We start from the raw sequence: 11968 nt of genomic DNA on the forward strand, positions 1-11968 counted from the left end.
AATATGATAGTTGCAACTCCAGACTATTTAGGAAGAAATACAGCTGGGAAAGTTATTTGATTTATACTTGCTGTCTCAAACAAACAGAAAATATAGCATACACACAATATAGCACCACTACATATAGCAAACACTAAGACCTAGGCGACCTCTAGCAAAGGTCACAAAGATGTCAAGGGAAGGAACTTCGAGCAAGGTGAGGGAAACCAGGCTCGGAACAACAACCCTTTAGATAACACTAAGGAAACATATTACCCCATCAAAAATTCTACAAACTAAATATGTTATATAAAATTTTCTTTTGAAATAAAACATAGAACACATCTGAGAAGGAACACACACAGATAAAATACTTTTTTTTGCTGGAAAAGGGAGGGCATCTGTCTGGTGCCCTTAAAAAAATTAAGAGCGCACTCTAGGGGTTGTGGTATACGTTTTGTTACAGCCCTTTTTTTTTTTGCCTTTTGCGTACTATTTCATTTTCATTTTCATCATTTCCATTTTTCTTTTTTCACTGTGCAAATTTTGATTTTGTCAGTTGCAGAATATTTAGTCTGCACCTGACCTTTTGATTTGCCACTCTGCAATTTTTCAAATTTCAATTTCATGTTCTTTTTTGGTTTTGTTATTTTGTAATTTTTGTAGCTTGGTTAGTTCTAGAAATCTGCACCTGACCTCTTGATGTTGCCATTTCAACAAAGTTTAGTGGTAAGAGATCCCTGAATTAAGTTCACTTTAACTTATCAGTGAGCTCTATTCGTATACATTCGGTGCATATGATTATCTCCACATCAAGTAGTATGGATAACATACCAAAACAAATCATGTACAAAGGAGCAAAATTAGAGGATATATTCTGCGGTAAGGGTAGAGAAAGGGAAGGGAAGATACTATATAGATGCAGACCACCCTAAAAGTCAACTTCTGGACATAGGGACAGTGAATGACTGCCCCCTACAGTCAGACATTTTAACTGCTCTAAAACTGAAGGGAATTGCAATAGACAAGATTGAAGGGATACAGAATGGTGGGAAAAACAAGTTTGTGATCTATCCAAAAGATTTTGACTTTCCCGTGGTAGGCTTTGACGAGCTAGAAGTCAAAGGAATAAAAGCTACGATATCAACCGCATCTTTAATAATGCTAGAGGTTGAACAAACAACCCGTGAAATACTAATCTCAGGGCTTCCTCTAGAAGTTTGCAATCAAAAGTTTTAAAGACAATTCAACACAAATTCAAAGTACCAGTTAAAGCCGAAAAACTGGCCGTGGTATGGGGCTATCAAACCTTCAAAACAGACGTGAGGTTACTGACAATAGCCAAAGACGATTCGGTGAAGATACCAACATTCTTCCATCTGCTAGGTTTCTTATTGAAATCCTGGTACAGAGGATGTGAGCTAGAATGGGTATGCCATAGATGTAAAAAAAACAGCCATGCACCAAGAAACTGTAAGGAACATTACGTGCCTGGCACATATTCTGCAGCAGCAGCACTAGCTGTAGGACCCACACAAATGGAAATAGCCTCGGCACTTATTGAACAGGATATCCCAAGTGAGGCTATCAATGTTCAAGAAGCCCAAATTGAGGTAGAAAATTACCAGGAAGCCAATTAGCAAAACTACATCCGTGATGGGACCTTCCAAATGACCACAACTGCAAAGTTTTGCACAACATAAGTAAACAGCGTGCATGCCGAAAGTGACACAACTGCAGCTCTGGGAATGAAATCCCTCGAATGGGAGGACTTTGCCACTCCCAGAAAAAACTTTCAAGTCTAAGTCCTTTGAAAAAAAGGAACATTTTAAAAACAAACACCTGCTGCCTCCTCCATGTAGAGGAGGATGAGGAAACCAAAACAGAAGATTGGCCGATCGATCGGATAGGGCTGAAACCACATCGACACCGGCCCAAAATATAAGAAAACTAACAAAATCATCCCAAGGCCCCTCCCAAGAAGCGGAAATAAGTGGCATGATCTTGTCATAAAGAAACCCCAACAAACCATCGTTCTGGAAACGAAATAAACAAACAAATTACACGGATAAAGAACAATGATTTGGTTGTAGTTGTTGTTGTTGTTGGGTTTAACGCCATTTTTCAGCACACGATAGGCTATGCATGGCGGCCAGTATTAATGGTGGAGGAAGAACCCTTGAAAACCCCAGGGAAAACCACCGACCCACGAGAAGCTAATTGCAAGCTTTCTCACATACCCACATTGGCCGAATCCTAGACTCGAACCCACGCAGACAGAGGTGAGATGGCAGTGATCCGTAACAGAGAGCGCTTTCTACCACTCGACCACTCGGGGCCCCACAATGATTTGGTAAAAGACGATAGGGAATTGAGCACGGACGAAACAGACACATAAAATTAAAATGATTCCAACTCAACAAGGGAAGAAATAACGGAAGAGGAAATTCACGGATCTAAAGAAGCTTTGGAAATAGACCAAAGATTTACAAAAATATAAGAATGATTTGACTCTATACTAACTATATATCTTCTAACATAATTTTGAAATAGGAACATTCTTTATTAAGTGGTGCAGCACCTGCTAAAGTGTAGCAAATATGGAGGGAATAAACTTCCAAATTGCGACAATCAATAGCTATGGGATAGACAAAGAAAAAGTAGACAAACTAACCATAGAAACGAACTTTGACGTGATTTTTCTACAGGAAACTCATAATGGGATCACAACGGAATTAAAATACATTTTGGTAGACACTAAATTCAGTAGTTATTTGTAGTGATTACATAAATGAAGACACTAGAGGAGGGGTGACCATAATGATTAAAATAAACAGGGCTTATGTTCGGAATTAATGTATTTAGGAGAATGTTTATTATATATCAAGATACATCGTTGACATATAAGCAACGTATACTTTCCAGCTAACAGAAGTAAAGTGCAATCTTTAATTGAAAACTTATTTAACTATTTGCTAATTTTGTCAATGGAAAATTTGATCTGGGGGGATTTTAACTGGGTAAGTGACGAAATTGATAGGATAACTGACTTAACGGTGAATGATAAACTTATTAAATCTAAAATGTTAAACCAATTTAACAAACACAATTTATATGATATATATAGGAAATTAAATCTAATTCGACGGGAACACACATATAATTACAAACATGGACAGGGAAGCAGGATAGAGAGATTTTATGGAACGAATTTCAATCCACTGATACATAAAAACGCTATAAAAATATGGTTTTTATTGAATTAAAAATTAGGAATAGGTGTAAGCGTGTTCCGGGACAGTGGAAATTAAACAACAGAATTTTAAACGATGCAGAATTTGTGGATATCATAAAAAAATGTAATTGAAATTTTTAAGAAAAAGACGGAACTGTGGACACAATAAAACAGTGGGATATTTTAAAAGACACAATAAAAAAGAAAGCAATCCACTATTCTAATACAAGGGCAAAAAACTAAAAACAAATGATAAACAACTAAAAATAACCTTAGGTATAACAAAAAATGAGGAAGATACGAAAATAATTGCACAAAAAATGAAAGAAATCGAAGAAACTCAAGGGAAAATAATCAAAGCAGGGAAATTTATACAGACACACTTTTTAGTATTGGATTTTAAAAAATAACTGAAAATCTTAAGTTTTAATACCTATATAAATAAATATCCTCGGAATTGCGTTTTCAAAGTTTACGAACTTTATTTTAAAACATTATAGAAATCTTTTAGCAAATGAAATTAAGTTTTCAAGAATGACCGGATGCTTCTACTTTAAGCAATGTTTGGGTTTTGTAACAATATAATCGTAAACTATTAAATGACAATTATCTCCGAATTTTGCAAACCAATACACAAACTAAAAATCTGTCAATTCTTTATAAATTGTAATTAAATTAAACTACAACATTAAATGTAAAGTGTTACAGGGGAGTGTTGAATGGGAACGAGGGGGAGGGGGTGGGAGGTCAGGCTTCGGTTTGCTACCCACTAGGGGTGTGCCACCGCCAGAGCGCGGGCTGGAGCCCTCATCTCATCCCTCAACTCGGACATACGGCTCCAACTCCCCTTGAACATAACTTAACTTCTTAAAAAATTTAAGAATCTTAGTATTCCCTTTTCTTCTCTCTCTCTAACCAACACTCTTAAAATATAAAGGGTAACTCAATAGCATAGGACTAACAAAATACAAACTAGACATTTTTTAGTATTAGGATGGAAACAGGGGACCTTCATGTGGATTAAGTACGATGCATACACGTTGCAGGGCTATGTCACAAGGAGTTACGCAATGTGGACAGACCTGCAAAATAGTATCAGAAAGACCCACATTAAGTAAATAATACAATTCACACAAAAACACGGGGACTACTAAGTTACCCTCTATTAACCAACTAACAAGTCTGTAAACCATTTCGGAACTTCTGTTAGATTATAGGAGGCCTAACTCGAATCCGAAGAAACACAAATACATTATAAAAGTGCAGACCCTGACTCGAATACAGCCGGCATCATTTTGGAAATAGACTTTAATGCGAGACACGCCACACCATAGCCACTCACATAAAACACTAGGTTTTATTTTAATTTCAAAGTGTAGTACACCGTTCATTTCGCTGAAATGCTAAATTGCAAATAATTTAAAAAATAACTAAACTTATTCCAAGACAAAGAAATGAATTTGAAAAGTCCATACAAAAATATATGATAAGACAACTGGGAAAAATCTGAGAAATATTTTTCTGTCCCTGCATACATACTATATATCATACACACACTATAGCATTGATACACATAACATACACGGGACATAGGAGATCCTTGGCAAAGATCACTAAAAATCAAGGATAGGAAATCTGAAAATGGGGATGAGACCCATATTTCAGACTACTGCTCTTTAGAAAACACTAGGACTCAATACATATCCCGTCAAAATGTAGTTATGAACTAAAATTTCGATCATAATTCTTTTTAAAAATTTTAACAAACACACACATATTGGAGGATACAAGAATACATGAAAAACACTTTATTGTTTTTGGTTAAGTGGGGAGGGGGCATCTGTCTGGTGCCCCCACCACCAAAAAAAAAACGTTTTACAGAACCATAAACAGTATGATGCTACTAAACGTGCAAGAAAGTTTCAATCATCTTGGACTAATGATCATCCCTGACTTGAACACGAGTCATCAAATAAATTAATGTACTGTAGCCACTGCAGACATAATCCCCAAACTGCAAGGGACTGACAATTAAGCAGATGCTGACATATTAATGTAAAAGGAGGAGGGTTGGGGGTGACGCTAGCAACCCAACCTTGTAAAACCCAACTTCCTACAAAAACACCAACAGAAAAAAAAACAGAACCTGAAAGCCTGAGGGAATCAAACAGAGTACACTGACGCCCACAGAGAAGTGAAAAGAAACATCCAGATAGACAAGAGAAACTATGTTGACGGAATGGCAGCAGAGGCAGAAGAAATGACAAGAAGTGGAAACATGCAGAAGCTGTATGACATCACCAAGAAGCTGTCTGGCAAGTACAGCAAAACAGAGAGACACGTAAAGAACAAGCAGGGAAAGACCATAGCAAGTACAGAACACCAAATTAAGAGATGGGCAGAACATTTTGAAGAACTGTTGAACAGGCCAGCCCCACTAAATCCCGCAGAACTCTCCATAAGCTGCGACAATCCCACCAAAGAAAGCCATCACCCAGCTGAAGAACGGCAAGGCAGCTGGACCTGATGACATTCCAGCAGAAGCTCTCAGAACAGACCTAGATGCTTCAGTGGAAATGCGATACCACCTCTTTGAGAAGATCTGGGAGGAAGAAGAAATACCGACTGACTGGAAAGAGGGATACATCATCAAGAACCCAAAGAAAGGCAACCTCAGCAACTGCTCCAACTACAGAGGAATCACACTCTTATCAGTACCAGGGAAAGTCTTCAACCGGGTCCTCTTGGAGAGGATGAAGGAGGCCGTTGCCCCACAGTTACGACATGAGCAAGTGGCCTTCCAGCAGGACAGACCTTGTACAGACCAAATAGCTACTCTTCGCATCATAGTCGAGCAATCGTTGGAGTGGAATTCTTCACTCTACATCAACTTTGTCGATTATGATAAGGCATTTGACAGCTTGAACCGAGAGACACTCTGGAAACTTCTTCGCCACTACGGCATCCCAACCAAGCTGGTAAACCTGATCAAGAACACTTAAAACAGAATGTCCTGCAGAGTTATTCATGCAGGACAGCACACATACAACTTCCTAGTGCAGACTGGTGTGAGGCAAGGCTGCTGGGCGTCGCCGTTTCTCTTCCTTCTCGCCATCGACTGGATTATGAAGACGTCCACCAATGGGCGGAGAAATGGGATCCAGTGGACATTGTAGAGTCAACTTGAGGACCTGGACTTTCCCTATATTACGAATCTGTACTATTTAATTATTTTAAACTTTCTTGCTTAAGTCCTCCCTTTATGTCATTTAAAATTAAATTATTTGAAAAAGAAAACCTTATTTTGAATAGCTTATACAATACATTCTTGTTCAAACATGTTCTATATGCTCCGACCCATTCTTCTTTGTCAGTTTAATAGGCCTTTCTCTGCGACAACTCTTCCTCACACTCAGGATGAAAAATAAAAATGTGATTGGTATTACAAGATGTTGTAACATTTATTATAATTTTCACCACTGACATTCCAATAATTCAACCTATGCAAGCATAGCGTTTCCATTAGCATTCATTCAAATGCATACGGTGCCAACAAAGAATATATGTTGTAGCAATATGTGTCTATTGACAGAGTCTAATCATGCGATTGTTACAGAAAGTAGGCTCAAAACAGCAGCATCATGTATATACAGTTCGCCTCAAAATAAATGTGATTGATGTTTGGTATGTTCGTGCATGCTGTTAACGAGTTAATAATAGTATTAGTTTTCACCTGAAGTAACCTGAGAATCAAAACAACATTTAGAAAAATAGATACATAGTAAATTTTGTTTTTGTTAACAAAATAGTTTTGTGTAAATGTTTGGTGTACTTTAATGTGAAAGGAAGCTGTTTCATTTTCTTCAAGCAGCAAATCAAAAAGAAAGTCCATTGACATCGCACAACCGAACAAATAAGCCTTTTAATATTTTGGATTTACTCTAGATCCGTAAAAAGACAATGAGGCCGTTAATAAGTTTTATTGCAATGGTTGCGACATTTTTGCCTCTGCAATGCATGAGCTCAAAACATCATAGATAAACAGTTTGAAAAGCATAGAGAATTTTCATCCCACAAAATGTATCGATAAAACATCGATATTTTTAAGTTATTTTGCAAGTTGTCCTGTCAATCCCATAATATATCAAACATACAGTCTTGTAATAAAACGGTTGTACAAGTATTTAAGTTATAATTATCTTGAACTAATGTATTCAAGTCCAAACATTCTAATGTATTGAACAATCCAAAGTGCGCACTTGTCCTTTTTAATGTATTTTTTGTAATACATTCTCACTGAAGATCTAAGATGGAGATAGAAAGAGTTTATGAAAATTCAAGGAACACATTCTGATACAAAGGTTGATACGTTTCGATAATAATATTAATAATTATTTTTTTAAAAGTATTTAACATGAATATTTCTTTTCTTATGCCAAACATCCCACGAACATATACGAAAAATCAGTTACTTGATTTGAAATAAGAGTGTATTACCGAATAACAAAATTAGATAAATCAGGTCCTTTGCGAGATTTGCTTATGTTCTAAAAATATATCCTTGCCGTAAGTATCCAGGTGACAAAGGTGAGAGTCTAGAAAAGGCCGGTGTCACGTTATACTAACAACTGGTATGCTTACAAAATGGCAACTATCGAGCAGAGACAGTGCATTAGAATGTCAGTTATACGGAATAAAACCGTACGAAGAACATACTAATTTATTTGTTATTTTAATTGCTTACTACATAAAAGATGAGATGAAAGTAATGAAAAGTGAAGGAAAGCTCAAGCGGAGTCAAACATATTGTTAGTTTACAAAAACCACTATACAACCTGATGAGGAATGCAAATTATTATATGCTCATTTTTCCCCCCGTTAACTTTTCATTGTCAGAATCGTTCAATATTCCCCGATACTGAACGCGCGCGACAATACACATATAGCATTCACGTGAACAAAGGAACTACTTTCTATTGTAAACAAACAATGATGCAGACGACAGTACTTTTTATTTGTAAACAAATGATATACACTCGCGTAAGAGGCTCTTTACGTTGTGGTTGGTTAAATTTGTTTCTGAATGAACTAAAACATGTTTCGTGGACTACAAAAAACCCAGCTGTTTTGGCACATTCCGCCTTGATACAATGTTACGGATTTAGGCTAGCTACATTATATAAAAGACGGAAGATTAGGTCCTTACAAATAACATACAAGTGACAAGGCATATACTGTCTTCTTTATCTGAATGGCAAAATAAAATGTACTTACAGTTTTACATCTGAATTTCCTCAAAATGTTTTTTCTTAATTCTGCAAATCCGAATTACATGAGCCATGTCATAGGTTTTCAATCTGGATTACACATTTCGAAATTTTGATGTAATTTCGATGATAAGTGCAACTGCATCCTCCTTACTGCACTCAAAATGAAATAAGCATTAAATTCCATAGCTTCATTTTGATAATTGCAATTGAAAGACTTCATATTTTCCCCACGTTATGATTTCAAACATTCAATGACAGAAACAGAAACACATTTGCAAACGTAATCAGGCTTCTCCCGCGCCACTTCAATCCGATGTATTTCATGTGTAATTTTGCACAGATGATTCCAGTCCAAAATCACAAACTTTGGTCGAATTGAAACAAAATACCAAAATATATTCATTCCAGATCAAATGGAAAAGTTGTTGCAATGCGCATTCATTCACAATATGACTGCAAATTTCAATTTTAACTAGACACGCCATTTTCTTTCGAAAGTTATGTCGAGCGCGCGACTAAGTTCAAATTTATCTGGTCGGAGTTATGTGCGCATTGATAAAGATGTCATTGTGTAATGACAAATCTGCACTTGTGCATTTAGTTTGGAATACGGCATTCATTTACGTTGTTTCTTATAGTGTATTTTGTTTATATAATTAAACCTTAGGTAGAATAAACAAACGAACATATAATAAAAAGGTTACTGCATTTGTATGGAAAAAATATGAACTCGTTTTGTCAGAAGGATATACTGCACTCACAAGTTCGTGCAGTATTCCATCCCAAAACTCGTTCATATTTTTCCATACAAATGCAGTAACCTATAATAATGCCATGACGTACTTGAGATGTGTTCAACATAAATCATTGGAACACTTCCTTGCTACTTGCTTTAACAAGTATGAAAAAAAAACAACTTGCGAGTGGTGTCATACAGAGCACAATCAATCCGCAGGAGGATGAGATAAAAATAAAATCATGTTCATTGCTTTGAGACAGATAAAGCAGGCGAAGTGTAAGTAACTGCACCTCCTTTTTGACGTCAGTCAGGAAACAAATTACTACCATATCCCAAATAGTCTGGAATGCAGATTTTAAATTTAAATCAGTCAGTAAAAACGCATTTGGTAAATGAATAGCATTGTAAAAAGCATAATGTAGCCGACGAGTTTCTAACTGTATAGGGAAAATTTGAACTTGAGTTTTTTCTATTGGACTTTACAACAGCACCATACCACGATCATTGATAATGATGGTGAGAAACCTCTTACTTTGCTGAAATAAATGTTAAGTAAAGTAAATAACACTGGTATTGTGATGACGTCCGTTTCAGGTAAACCAACGTTTAAAGTCTTCTTAGTCTCCTCCATGCATGTCATCGGAAATGATAAGGCATACTTGTGACAGTCAAAAGCTAAACATGGTCTTCTTTAGCAATTTATTCTGCAAATGTAATTGATTCCCCTCGATTTTCTTTGAGTAATGTGAAAGAGTATTGCTCAGATTTATAACATCAAACCGTAAGGTAAGGACAATGATCAAACCTAAGTGATATGCCTTAAGTAACACCTTTTGCAAATTCAGTTTAGCTCGAATCACTGGTTCCAGCAATTCAAACGCAAAAGGTGATGGCGAAGATCACGTTCCATCTAAGTTTGAAGGTCCATTTTTTATCAGGTTGCAGTTATAATTCTTGCGTAGTTTCAAATATCATGAAACAATAAAAGAAGAGTCTTTATAAGCGTTTAATATTTGTATTTGGTAGTAGAGTAAACCATATTTACAGCTTGAAAGGCAAAGCTAATGTTTTTCCTTTCATGGATCAACAAATGTGCCTTTTAGCATATGAAAGTCAATGTTTTATTCATGACATATGGAAAATAATATTGCAAAACTATTTTTATTTTCGTGGTTTAACATATTTACATTTGTAAGTCACATATTGGACGACTTCGTTAGTGCAATCAACCACCTCTTGGTACACAAGTGTAGAATCAAAGACTTACCCAGTTAAATGCATGCTTCCAGTCGTAGATTTGTTGTTATTTAACTTGCTATCCACAACTTTTGTTTAAGTACGAAAAGTAGAAAAGGTATGAGACCATTTATTCGTCACACAGGGGCAGAGGACATCTATTCTTAGCTAAAGGCAGCACTTTTAACACAATGTGATTTTCGGGCATGATCAAAGTTTTGTCTCATTCCATTGCATGGACAGTTCCTAGATTTAATACAAAAAATATACAGAAAAAAGAAGTCTACGAAATGCAGTCACAAATTACACAATGTCAGAAATTCAGTGGAATCGTTTCGTTTTGTGAAATTAGTTCTTGTAAGCATACATGGTAATCCTATAAATATACAAAGCTGTCTTTGATTTCATTCCAAGTTATTCATCGTGCATCAGCGTTAACAAACGTAATGAAACGGCAAGAATAGATTGTGTTGTAAAGTATTCTGTCTTAATCTGGAAGTCGTACACATTTCTTACAGATGATCGGAAACACGGTTGTAAGTGATGACTGTCAATTTGGTGGTTTGAGAAACGTAACATATGTCAGTATCAGCCGTTTTCACACGACATTCTTGATCCTGACATGATATTAACGTTTCTTGTAATTTGTCAGAGTATACCATTTGACTCGAACAAATGATTCAATGTTACTTATTTCTTTTTATACTTGCTCGGACGTTTTCCTTGTATCTAGTACCAGTAGGCCTAAGTTTTGGGTCAAGCACGGCAAAGATTCGTCGCACCAGTGCCCTCAACATTTGTTTTCGGTGTTCTTGGTCGTCGATAAGCTACATTTATCAACTTGGACCTACAAAATCATTTGGTCTCGATCATTATAGAACTTGGCGCGAGATTTAATCACAAACAATTCAGGATATTTTTTTTTCAAACGGTCGTCTTCTTTCTTCGTTTCAAATTGTTCCAAAGTGATGCCTTACAAAGATCGGTACCGTTGTTTGCATTGTTCTCTTGTCTACTGCGCTAGGACAAGAAAATTAACTAGCTTCTTGCTTAAATGTAACAGTAATTTGCTGACGTATATAAAAACAATCCCTTGACTGTAATATTGCAGAGAAGTAACATAATTACAGTACTTTTAAAATTCGTATTCACTACATAGAGCATAAACCAATTTGACGGTTCTGCACCTTCTTCTCAAGACACTTCATTAGTAGTTGTGACAAGGTTCGTCTTGAGTACAAGGCCCTACACGAGTGCACTATACGGAAACATCAAATTTCTTTGACAACAAACAACAATGATGTAAGAGGGACTCGTACAGTTTTCCCGCAGAAACTTGATATTAAAGAAAACCTTCGTACTGGCGAATGTGTTCCACGTCGATGTGCTGAGTCCAACTTTCGATGTCATCAGTGGGAATCGAACATGTTTACATTCCGACGAATGCAAAGAACATATATCGACATATTTGATTCGGTGTCCTTGAATTTCGTAGACCATTTACAGTAC

The sequence above is a fragment of the Sinohyriopsis cumingii genome, chromosome 16 (genome assembly GCF_028554795.1).
Source record: "Sinohyriopsis cumingii isolate HCF-2022 chromosome 16, ASM2855479v2, whole genome shotgun sequence".
In the NCBI taxonomy this organism is placed as follows: domain Eukaryota; kingdom Metazoa; phylum Mollusca; class Bivalvia; order Unionida; family Unionidae; genus Sinohyriopsis; species Sinohyriopsis cumingii.